The sequence below is a fragment of the Hetaerina americana genome, unplaced genomic scaffold, assembly GCF_022747635.1.
Source record: "Hetaerina americana unplaced genomic scaffold, ioHetAmer1.1.p SCAF_8, whole genome shotgun sequence".
Classification (NCBI taxonomy): Eukaryota; Metazoa; Arthropoda; class Insecta; order Odonata; family Calopterygidae; genus Hetaerina; species Hetaerina americana.
In genome coordinates, this window is record NW_027287427.1 from 39,425,681 (window position 1) to 39,439,401 (window position 13,721).

Here is a 13,721-nt window from a genome sequence, read left to right on the forward strand (position 1 = left end):
CCATGAAAATTGATACAATACAATGTGGAAGAGAGAGAAAGGAAATTTACATGCTGTGCAAATATTTGAAAATCGTATAACCCTTTACCTGTACCTCCAAATACGGACATAGGTAGGATGGAACTTTAGTTTATTAAAAATTGAAGAAATTTTATACACTAGGGAAACAAATACTACATGATTTAGTAACAAAAATTTGCTTTTTCGAGCGAATGTATGATTGTATTTAGAATACAAATAGGTTTGTTGGCGAATTAGTAAGTCACCCAAAGGATTATTTGTATCTTCTTGGTTTGACTATTGATTTGACATACCAGCACAATGTCAGCTCGCCTACCTTATTGTACGAAATGGTATTTGTAGGATTTTCCTCGTGTTAGGGTATTAAATTAATATGATTGTAATTATTCCTGTTGTGTCAAGTCTAGCGAGTAATATTCGTGCATCCAACTGCTCCAAGTCCAGAGACTTTCTAATAATCACAAATATGAGAAGGATTCGTCCAAATGAGAAGAACAATTTTGCAGCCCTAGAGTTTGATCTCTGCGTCGCTACGTTCAGATTCGATCCTTAATTCCGATACTAAGAGAGGAGAGGCGTCGTGCAGACACTTCAAAGTTGTGCGCCTAGGGTCTTCGGACATATCCCTCAAACATTTCATTCGTGCCCCCCCTGGCACTCTTCTACCCTCATCAGCCCTCTGTCCCAGAAGGAGTCTGTGGAATAAGCTGTATGAGGACTAAACATCAGAGAGAGAGAGAAAGAGAGGGAAATGGAAAGGGAGCGTGCCGATGGTTTTTATCGGAGCGGAAATGAAACCGCGGGATCCGCTGCCTCACCTCCGGCTCGTTTTAAATTCGGATCGTCGTGCAAAGAGTGGGAGGCTGACTTGCCACTCTAGCCGCGCAGTCGCACGGCTGAGGCGGGTAAGGAGATTGGTTTTCTGTGAGAGGGGGAGGGTGAATTACTTCAGCAGTTGCCGTCAATTTTTTAACTTCCTGTTGGTTTGTTCATAATTAACTCGGAAGAAATTGCTACCATGTCAGGTCATTGTTTATTAAATTAATTTTAATTTGAGACACGTGGAGAGGTGTTTTATCTCAGTTTCGTAACTTCAAGGATCACCAATGCCCCATGGCAAAGCGCGTGTAAATCCAACATATTTATTGTTATTTTATGACCTTCATGCATACTAGTATTATTTTGAATGCCGGTATCTTTTCCCCAAACGATGTCAAGGCAATACATAGTACTCTTAGTGACAGCGGGAGGCTTTATTATTCAAACGAGTGACAGTTGAGTGCGATATTCAGCCGCGTCGTCAACTCGATCGAAGAGTGCAGTTAACCCTTGAAATTGGGGTAACCTTTTGTAGATTACATCTTTGTATACTTTTGTAATACGCAAGGGATATATCTTTTCTTCTTCTTAAAAAGAAATCTACCTGCGGAAATTCAGAAGATTTTACAAAAGAAAGTTCCAGTTTGTACACTGATGGACATAATGAACTTTACTGGATGCTCAAAGAGTCTTGATTTTTCGTCACTTCTGAAGTTTTCCCTGTTAAATTACAGATAATGTGATTCAAAATTTGGTATATGGCTAGTGAGATCTTGAAGTGCCCTCCTTGAAAAAGTAATTTGGTTTTACCAGAATCTTGTCCACTGTCAACATTTTTTCATCTCCTCAAAATATTATTTTCTGATTATTCTGGGATGATACAATGACAAGCATGGCTATAGCAACCGAGGAAAACGGCACTATTAGTTAGACAGAGACGTTTCGGGATTATGGAATCAATGGCTTAGATCAATGAGATCTGCCCGGTATCAACTGCCACTGCTGGCGACGATAATGATGGCCACTGAAACTGGGGCAGTGTAGCGATATAAAGGGCCATAGGGACGTGTCTCATTGCTCTACCTTGAAGGTGCAGCCTTGCATTCATCATGGTGGCGTGTTTTAGGTATAGCAATGCATTGGAAAGAGTTAAAGTCAGCCACATTAGTACAAATTAATACAATCAATAATTGAAATACGAATAAATGCATGAATCTAATGACCAATTTGACATATGCGTTAGTTTTGAAAATTCAATGTCACAAACCATTCTGAGGCTGAATTAGACATTAGTAGACTGGTGGTTTCGACGGACAGATTCCCTGCTTTAGTTTTTGTTGGGATAATTCGAAAGAACCTGTTCTATTAGTTCGCGTACAATTTTACATTAGTTGTTGGAGGAGTTTAAAAAGTTTTCAATATATATATAGTATATATATATATATATATATATATATATATATATATATATATATATATATATATATATATATATATATATATGTTATATTATCGGTAGGGTATTAAACGTAGCTATTGTAAATTTAAATTAATTATTAAATTTAATCTAATTTAAAATTAAATCCCTGATCTATGGAAAACATTCCAAAGGAAAAGGTTTGACACCACACTCAATGCAGAAAAACTGAGCATTTTTTCTTCTAATCCAAATTTATCCCGTATTATGTTCTTGCATTATTGATTTAAATTTGGAATGAGAATCCCTCATTCGGACATTTGTTGCAGTAATCTACATCTACATCCACATCAATACCCTGCGAGCCACCAAAAAGGTGTGTGGCAGGGGTAATGTTTCAGGGCATTCCTGGAAACCAGTACACTAAGCGTTATGACACCAAGCATGGTATAACCTTATGCATAATATCACTATCATTTTATATTTATCACTCAATGAATGAGATTTCATACAGATACGTGACTACATTTTTGCTTAGATTTGAGTGTGGAAATAAAATATTCGTTATTGTCTAGTAACTGGTCGGGATATCCCTGAACCGTCTTTCTTCTCTCTTGAATTCCTCCGTTTGGCTTATCGATCGCCTCCGAGTAATATTTTTTTTAGTCGTCCTATAGCCTTTTTAGCATTTTCCCCGACCTTGAAATTAATGTTGGTACGCTACACTTTCATCAGTTCACCTTGCATTATAATTCTGTTGAAATTTACCAACCATTTGGCTGATTAAATACATTGGGTAAAAGTAACCACTGAGAAAGTGGTTCTCAATAAATGTATGCATGCTTTCTATTTTTTATGGTATTCATATTAAAAATCAACCCATTGAGGCTTTATTTCTATTTAATTTTTTAGAAAAATTAATCACATTATTTTGTGTTAATGGGTGTTGAATAAATGCGTTATGTATTTCATTATCAATTAAAACCTGATTGAATTATATATTATTTTTGATTTTCATTCTCGTACGATTTTTTTCACGGCCAGAAAGACGAAGGGTAAAGTTTTAATCGGAATGAACTCAAGTGCCAATATATGATATTTTTGAGATTCTCCCTAACGAGTATTGAGGATTTTATATCGTCGCTTCATTTTACCTAATTAGAACGCCATCAGCAGTTGACTGAAGATTTTTTTTTCATTCTTGTGTGTGTATCGCTTAGACGGCCGTTGATCATCGATGGCCTTATTTTATTTTTTTTAAAGCGGTTCATCATTTCTCTTTGGTGTTTAGGTGTCATTTTCACAAAGGGCTAAAGTAAAACCGTATCCCTAATTATAATTTTAATCGTCAAATGCTTATATCGATTACTACTCTAATCAGACAAATATAATACGCACAGTCCAATATAATGTCAGGGCGACATAAAATCAACTCTTCATTATGATTACGTTTGCAGCTGGTAGAATAAAAAGATGCACCATGAAAAATGTCAATTATGCAGTGGAATATCCCTGAAATATTTTACAGAGAAAACAATCGCCACGAAATCCTTCAATTAAATATTTTGAATATTAGTCATTGAAACTCGACTGCCTTCCGATATCTCGTCTATTTTAAAGCTAAGAGGCATTTTTTAAATATTCTTTAGCCTCGTATTTTTTTATCGAAATGGACTTAATTTTCAACAATTTGAGGGTTTAATTATGTTTTGAAAAAAGCTGACCTTAATATTATATCAACCCTTTATCAGCCGTATCAGTGAAATTGAAATTATAGATTCATAATTAAGCCTAATTAACAGGTAAAGAAATTCCATGCTTACTATTTGGGTGATTCTAATGAATTAAGTACAAATATCTACCCCTCAATTTGACGAATACTACGCAAGTCGCCGAAAGGGCGTTTGGCAGGATATGTTAGGACACCAGAGGAAAACATTCTTAATAGATGTTAAGTCGTAATAAGGAAACCCGTCAGCTGACTATATTAGAAAAATGGTTTGAGTGCTAACAAAACTACCGAAAGCCTATTTTTTTAAAGGCGACTTAAGGTAAGATGGAAGGGAAAAAAGTAAAAAGGGAAAAGAAACTAATGGTTAGGACAGAAGTTAATCATAAAATACCCTCTTCCAAAGAGTTATTACGAAAATTTAGCCAATGCTCTGCAAATCATGTGTTTTTTACAGCATCATAGCAAAAAAGGATAGCAAACTATTAAAATTGTTTTCATTTTTGTCTGCATGTTAAATCATTAGATTTATAAACAGCACTTTACGCGAAAAGATAACGTCCAATAAATATTTGAGAGACCACTTGATGCCAGCGACTGGAAAGAAACCACAATGTCTTTGATATTTATTTCAAAACAGAGATGGGTCGAGTCCAGCAACCATATCTTATAATCTTCTATTTCCTGGTTTTTGACCTGGCAGCCCTCTTTAGAGGAGGTGCCTTCAGATCGGAGGTCAAGACTGAGGCCTTAAGAGTCTTAGGAGGTGAGACTGTTGACCGTAGGAAGCCGACCTACTCATCCAAATCTAGAGCAATGAAAAGTGACGCAGCGGAAGTCTTTAATTCTCATAGAACGTATAAATTCGAGCGAAACTATGGGAAGTTACGATAATCAGCGCTGGTTTACTAAGAGTTAGCTCGCGTTCCGTAAGGATTTTATATTGCGAGATGCATACAGCTCTATCTGATATTTATATTTTAGTTTTATATAAATATAGCTTCATTCATGATGCGACATTTATGTGTTAAATACATTTTGATGGAGTTACTTGAAAGAATGAGACGTATTTCCTATGTAATATAATTACAGGATTACTTTTTCTGAAGTAGTCACAGAAAAGGAAAAAGTTACGGGCTTGTTAAATTCAGCATGCTGAGATGGGCGGCTATTTTTGGAAAAATATTCTTCTGTCATTATCTGTACTTATTTTTAACATACAAAAATGATGGTAATAACATGGTTATTAAAATTACCACCTGTATGTGGAAGAATAAAGTCGTATCCGGAGAATCCACGATGGAAACGTGAATAAATTTATACATGATTCGAGATTTGGAGGACAAATGATACTGTAATTAAATAAAATGCAATTAAATTACTGCATATTACCTACTTTAATTTATGTAAAATATATTTTTCCGGAATAGAGTAATTATTCTGTATCGTTTATTTGTAAATATGTCTCTTGGGGGAACAATCTGGATGAATGGGGGAAAGGAAATACAAAATAAGATCCTGTTTGTAACAGTGGAGCGGTAAATGTCGAGAGGAAATAAAAAAGTATTTAATTTTATTAATGTTTGAGTCACGGAATGTGCTATTGAATGAGGTTGATTGCAGATGCAGATATCGAAGTGCAGAAGGTCTTGTGGTAAAAATGTAATTTGATAATTTTACAATTTCTGGTACTCTTATAATACTCCTTTCAGTCGATTTATGTATTTTTGCCTCATTAACATAAGAGCTAAGGGATTCATTTTAGAATAAATTCTTGGAAAATACAGATCTAAGATGTATGATAAATAAGTATGACTGAAACGTCTCTTACTCTCTCAATTATTAGATATGATTAGACTTCTAGGGGTAAATTTACCTGAAGTAATATAATGGATTTCAAAAATGTGTGTGTTTGGTGTGCTGATAAGCTTTTTTGTTGCTCGCTCGTGAGTAACTTGTTTCTGCGGACACAACACTGTGACATTTATGTCTTTCACGTCAAGTAAAAAATCTAGGATTAAAATGATGATTAGACGCTTGACCTTCGTACAGCTTCATTTTATAATTACACTAAAATATGTTAGACCTAGCGCGCATGCCGATTCGGAACGACGAAAAATATCCGTGAAACTTAATATTCCGCTGGATAATGAACGAGATCATCGAATGATAGACAGTTTAACTAGGAAGAGTTATACCTTTCGATTACGTATGACCTATTCCGATTCCATTGTTTACGTGAGATATGAATTGGTAACCGAATTCGGTGCACTGTTGATCTCGGTCTATGGAACACTGCTAGAGAAACAGATGTTGCTGCAACATTCCCTGTGCCCAATTCAGACCTCAGCTGGCTCTGGAATATACTCCCTTTTCGTGGGAATGGCGAAGACGACTGTGAATAATGACCGGGTCTAACGTCGCAACATTTGTTGGGCCAGGGCATAAGAAATATGCCTACGAATGTGGATGGGAAGTAAGCTTGCTGAGTGGGGGAAAAAAATATGAGGGCTTGACTTGCTGTAGAGTAGGAGCAAAGGGGATCGCGTAATCCCCTCGACCTTGAAAACTGGCGAGCGTTTAATAAAGGTCTTCATATCAAGGAAAGGTCTCCCCGAGAATATCTTCCTTACTTTTCTCATCCGTCCTCCCAAAAGAACGCATTTGAACGCCGAGGAGTAACGAAATGATCTGAAGGTCAAGATGCTAGGCTCTAAATGGATATGAACAAATGCAATATGATTAACTCGAAGATAAAAACCTAATCACTGTATGAAGTCACAATAAAATACTACATTTGGGCAATGGGGAAAATATTTTAGATCCAATCGGAGAAACGTTCGATTAAGAAATGAGATTAACTCGAAAAAGACAAGCTGGATCATCCTCCTTGCACGGAGGATAGACGAAGATGAGACATTCAGAATGGCATTGGGAACTTAAATTTGCGTTTAAAAACGAGAGAATTATTAGGTCCTTGCACTGCCAGCAGGTCAGATAAAATTTATTAACGGCTCTACTCCCCATTCGATTAGAAATTACCGCGACCTAGTTACCATGACGCTTGGTATGGGACATGTACTACGATATAATTCCACTCGTTTCCATTGAATAATTTGCGTAGTGCTCTTAAGGAAGGGTAAAGAGAAGGCTTTTTGGACACATTGTAAGTAAGAGTTTCTCATTGATGAGCCAAGAGCGGAAAAAAGCGAAATTGTAGGCTTTTTGAAAAAAAACGTAAACACCGGAAATGTGGTCGGGAAAACTCTGGGATGAGTATGGATGAATAAATAAAACCGCCAGGTTTTAAACGCGGTAAGGCTCTGACAGGGAAAAGGAGAGGCAAAGAACGACGAAGGGAGAGAGAACGAGGAGGTTGAAAAGGTTGTTGGGAATATATAATGAGGAACGAAGAGGAAGAGGTAGGAGGAAAGTGAAATGGGACAAAAAGTAATAGGATTATATTTAATTAGTTTCATTGTAAACCGCTACAAGGTATAAGTCATGTCCGTCAGTCAAAAGGAGTCTGTCAATATTGGTGCTTAGAGAAAGAGACTAATATCTTTGAAATTAGTAATTGGAATAATTTTTTTTAACTTTAAGAAAAATCGAGGATCTAGGTGAGGAATTGATTGTTACAGATTGCTCTACGGCGAGGGTTTTTATCTATAGGTAAATCATCTCGAAAATTTACTTTCAATGAAAAGCCATTATAATTCCAAGGTAAATATAGTGTGTTCAATACTGGCTACGTACATCTATATCCAATATTCAGCGTAATTGTAGGTTTGACTTAGGGCATCCCCTTCCATTGTCACAAACCTTGACTTGACTTCCGATTCTCACGTAGGTGGGTTTTCTTCCACCTCGGGCATGGGTGTTTTCAATTGTCTAAAATGCTTAGAGGTTAGGTGGAAGAAGGGACTACACAGGCTCAATCTAGATTTTATGAAGACGTCATATGAATAACTGTACGACTGTAATGAATTAAACCTCGAATAGCAATTTAAAACACGTAGCATGCTTACATGAGTTTCATATTTAGGATATTCCTACGAGATTTGCAAAGAATATGATATATGCTCGTATCATATCCCATATCCCATAAGACACTGATCTACTCATATTCTATTTCATTAGTGATTATTCGTAACGTAATCGCATTTCGGCTACCGCCTAGCCCTCTTCATTGCGAGGAAGCCTAATTTTTATTAAAACCAAATTCGAAGTTCATTGTTAGAGCCTAGGATTTCATGCAAGCACTCTTGGTGTGTAAAATGTTTACGGTCTGGATAGTCACAGTTTTGTATTCAGGGCCTAGGGCTGCTATATTACAATTTTTGATGATTTACTTTTTCGTATTAGCTGTAAATATATTGTGCTTGTCTACAACTGAAATAGGGAGAGGATAAACGTATTTCGGGAGGGTCTGATGATCTATTCCTGGGGTCAAAAGATTTTGGAAACTCACGCTTCTCCCATTTTTCACGCAAACGTTTAACCCCGGTTTTTAATTTATTCACGGTTGATTAAAAGCGTGAATGATTGATTTGATTGAAGGCGCCAGAATACTTTTCGAGTTCTTTTGTTGCCCATGAATAATCTCGAGTGAAAGAAGAAGAAAAGAACTATGCATGAGTCATACTTACCCTCTATGTCTGAGCGTGTCTTCCCTGGGGTCTGCATACGACCGTCCTCGGCAGTAAGGGCGTGTGGGCTGGCGATATTCCAATGGAGGGATGCCATATTAAATAAATCGCTCTTCCATGGTGATTTTACTCGCTAAAGGCTTCTCTGTCATCCACCGCAGTGTGGATTGCGGGGTGCACCTGTAGCCATAGATAAAATAGAATTAATCAGAGATCCCAGGGCGATATTTGCTCCGATTTCAATGCAAACGCAGGACTGGTCGGTGTATTTCCTGTAGTTCAAATAAATCGTGTTCCGCCTCACTCGGATCACGGAGAGGCAAAGTGGAATTGAAGTACGGGCATTCAAATTTCACTTCGCGCGAGAGAGCCGCGCGATCGCGCTTTGATGAGCGGGCATCACAGCGAGGCCGCCGACGGCACGTATTTGTGGGACGTGGATTCTATAACTGAGGTGAATCCCTCCGTCTACCGATTTTCCGGGCCATTCACGGATTTATGGTTGGCGTGGAGATGGGTCAAAGCGAAGGGTGGATTCCATAGAGCAAGGAAGGACCGAGGGATATCTCGTCCCTTGGGATAATAGGAAGGGGGAATGAACAACGTGCCAAGGGGAGCCCACGACTCAGACAACAGCGAAGATTAAAGAAGGATTCGGGGAGCTCTGCCAAGAGGGTGAAGAAAATAATTTGTCTTCTCGGCGAAAGAAGAAATCCTTATTTTCGTCATGTTTTCGTGCTTGATTTTCAACTTTGTTTTTCCCCAGAAAGTGAATCTGGTTGGAATTTTTGTTAAAATACCACCGGAATTTTGAGAAATATGCATCTGCCCAGTAGCGAAGAAGTAGTCGACAAAGACGCGTTATCTTTAATTAACGGTTAAGAATCTCCAAATTGATCATAGAGGCGTGCCTGGTAAAAGGTAACATGCGCATGTCAGCTATTGAAAGGGAGGATGCTTCGAGATAAATCTGGCCTTGTAACTTATGGCTCAAAAATAGACAAAAACTTACAATGCAAATTTAGGTGCACATTAATCCAAAATCCTCCATACTGAGCGTGTATGTAATCTGTAGTGTGTGAGCTGAACAACTAGAATCCGTTAGTCAATCGGACGGTTGCAGAGAGTTCGTGTGTCCGACTGAGCTCCATTTTTTGCAAATTGGAGAGTGGTGGGACGTAAAAGGTATTTACTTCAGAAGGTAGGCGCTACTTAATGTCAGGCACTTGAAGGCTTTCCAGTGGTAAAATTGCGCATACATTTCTCGTTTCACGCTCATTTTAGCTGCGACGAAGACATGAAATCAATGTAATAGGAAATATCACTTTTCAGAATTCAGTTGACAAAGAGATGACATATATATTGTTAGGCTGCGGAATCCTTGGTGACTTTCGTTGAGATTAGGCCGACGCCGGGTTTCTCATCACCATTTATCCTTTTCTGTCCATCCCTAACGGTACAAATTACCTCAGCTGTAGGTCACCAACCCTAAAAACTACTACCCCTTTTATACTGTCGGACGATTTGGTGTTGACATACGTGAATCCATGCCATATAATTATTGCCCTTGGTAAAGTTATTTGTGGTCTTTTGCCTAATATTTTTGCATCACAAGTTTAAATATTGATATTCATTGCCCTGCTGTGATTTTCACGGTACAGTTAATTGATTGCGACCAAATGTGTTCAATTACATCAAAACTGCAATCAGCTTGGGAATATCGCCTCAGTCGGGGACGATATTGGCACTGTGAGGGGCAGAGACCAATGTTATGGATAACTGGCATTAGGAAGGCATCGGGATGGTTCTCTTTCTACCTCCAAACACTTTAACCCTTGTCTCTCTTTCTTCATCGCCCCTCAGCTTCCCTATGTGAAGGGATGGGTGAGGGGAAGGGACATACGGAAGGGGGCGTACGGGTGCTTCCAAAAGCGTGACCTCTTTGATGACCCTTTCCCGGCACGGAGGAGGGTACGGCTGAATCATCGCGCATCTGTGTTTGTGTCGGCGAGACGTGAAACCACGCACTTGCTTGTACCGCTGCCCACGCGGCTGGAAGGGCACGCCTTTAAAGGGTCGTAAAAGCACACTGAGTTTCCCCTTTGGAGAAGTGGGAAATGCACGAGTGTATTTCCGTTGGCCGCACGAGAGCCGAGCTTCCCCTCCGGAAGTCTCCGCGTATGCGAAATGGAACATTCAATGCAATTGGACATCCGGCGCACTGTGCTATCTCGGCTCACTCGCTCAGTCCATTCATTCATTCCGATCCATCAAAATGTCTTTTCCCTCCGCTTCCCGCTTGCTCCAAAGGCGTCTCTCCCAGGGACGTTGGTGGAGGATTGAAGTCGGAGTAAGATATTTGAGATACGTGTGTGACCCAAAACTGTCCAACGAAGTGCTCGTCGCATTCAGAGCATTGCCGTACATGGACGCATGTAGGGAATCCAATGAATAGGCTCGCCGGTATGGTAACAAATTCTTTTCATTGAAAAAGTTATTCATATCGGAAATAATGCATAAATATAGCAAGAGAGGTATTATAAAGAGTTAATTTCGTCTTCTAAAAGATTTCATGGTAGGAGAAGAATTTCAGTGATACTGTCAATTAGGGGAAAGTAGAAGCGGAGGAATTCAAAGGAGGTAGAGCCATTGGATGCAGGGGATACGTAGATGAAATGGGATACTGAAGACGGCGGTAGAGAGAAAAATGTGGGAAAGAAAGGTAAATGGAGGAAAATTTAGGAATTTTGGATGGGGCTAAGGTAGATATTAAGCATACAGAGCTAAATAACGAGTCAGCGTATTTAAAGGACAGTTTGTATCATTTTAGTAGGGATTCGGAAATACAGTATTGAGTATTGACTGGCTCCATCGAAAATCCATCCTGACCCGATAGACTCATACTTTATTTTAAAAATTTAATGAAAACTTTGTTATGCGTCTTCTGTGCATACTGCACCTTCAGCAACTATACACTAATGACTATATTACCCTCCTGAAAAAGAGATACGACCCATACCTTGGAAATACCATCTACCCAAACACTCCGCAGCTTCTATTAACCAGTAATCGACCTCGGATTGGTTTTAATGACATGTAAGATAGCCTCAATAAAAGCCCTTAAGTGTAAAAAATTCATACTTTCAGGGTTTTATGTGAATTAGAGAGCTCTAATTTTGAATTTAGCCTTTCTCCAGAATGTAAACAATTTTGCCCGTCATTTGATAGATTTTGATACATATTGTTCCCTTTTCCCTTCCACTCCTATATCCTTCCTTATCATTTCCATCTCGGGCTTGCGCCCCCCAGCATTCACCTTTATGAGGAATTGCGGGGTGTTAATGTCGATATATTCGATATATTGAAGAGTTGTTTCATTCCATCAACGATTTAGGGATTTTTACTTATCTGGAAAAATCACATGACTTAGAATTTTAGATGGTTGATCAACCGGTGTAGATTGTCCATTACCTTCAAGTAAACTGCCACCCGCTGTGCCAACCCGTCCAACACATATTCCCGTGGCTGTGTATCTACGTAATAGAGTTCTGTTAATCCTCTAGGTTCTTGCCAGCTGCTTCACCATTAACTTTGGCGTCCAATGCCATCTCTCGATTCCGTATTTCAGGCGCTCTTTGTCCTACTCAGAGAAAAAATCGCATGTTTACATGCCATATTCAACCACAATAATGAATTTTTGACTTCAGAAAAAATATACCTCATTTTTGAGACACCGAAAGCATTGATAGTCTAGAGTTTCCGAAGTAACTTTTCGAAACCGATTTATGGTTGAAATTGAAAAACATTTTAAAATTCCACATTAAAATATTAAATACACGACCCAGGTTTCGTTGCTGGGCATTGTATGCCTACGGATGTTGCACAGCAACGAAAACTGCCTTATATTAAAAATTTGAATTTGTAATTAACTATGCTTTTGTGTTTTTCTAACCATACTACACTCCGATTTTTGCTGAATTACGTGTTGTCCCTAAATTGAATAATAATTTCCCCATTGATCTGCTGAATTTAGACAGTTCACGTTAGGCAATTGCAAGATTTAAATTGTTTTCCATCACAATAAGTACTAACCAACAATCATTCTAAAGTTTAAAATATTTTCGCCACTGCTTGTATTTTTGTGTTAAAGATAACTTTTTCTCTTGTACATTTTTGAAGCTAAAAATTATTCATAATAGTGGGAGATATATTGATGAAAATGTTAATAATATTAGTGAACTGCCGACAAGTCTGATGGCTTGCATATTGATATATTAATTTGTAAGTATATAGAAATAATTATCATTAAACGTAAAGTACATTATAATGATAATAATTTTCTTTTCATTTTTTCCTTTTTATTTCTACATCTATGGTGATCAACGTACCTCATGGATACCAATAAACCACTCTTGGTACGTCACGTTTTCTAGGAGCGAAACCGTCGGCACTTGCATCAGCCCCACGCTCAAGGTATGTGTGATATAAATTTTAACCCTATACACTCAACTTATCGCTCTTATTAATCTCAATTATGATTCTAAATACGTTTTCCACACGAAGAAACACCACATAAACCCGTTTTTCACATAAGCTCAGGGTATTGAACGAGAAAGACTTTTTGACTTAAAATGCTAATTATTTCATTGCTTTCAGTATATTTGGGCGTTCGGTTGTATAATATTCTAAATTTGTATTTATGCAGTTACACCTAATTAGCTGCCCAGATACTATAACCTTAAAAAGTTTGACGCTTACTCTCAGGTGGTCTGTTTCCATTGAGGTCCAACCATTATCAATCAATTTTTATGCATTACAATGCTTCACTGTATAAGATACATAAATTATCTTGCTGAATACTTGGAGTTTAAATGGAAAATTACGCATATTTACCCTTTTTAAATATTGCTAATGGCAGACTAATCATTTGGTTTTGACAATATCATTCGATCGATATTTTTAAATCCACTGATTATGTTTGAGTATGCTGAAAGCGGTGTCCGGAAACAGTTCTTTGAGTTGCCTTTGACGGTGAGAGTTAATGATAATATAGCAGCAAGAGATATATTTATTGGAAGGGACTCAA

At 38.0% G+C, this 13,721-nt stretch overlaps 1 protein-coding gene across 1 annotated transcript in view; it reads left to right on the top strand.

The window, feature by feature from the left end:
• LOC139697860 (uncharacterized) overlaps positions 1-13,721 on the top strand; it is a 531,364-nt gene that overhangs the window by 280,082 nt on the left and 237,561 nt on the right. Inside the window, exon 4 of the mRNA XM_071596719.1 lies at positions 13,069-13,108. The gene's annotated coding sequence lies outside the window, so the exon portion shown is untranslated. The remainder of the gene's footprint in view (positions 1-13,068; positions 13,109-13,721) is intronic.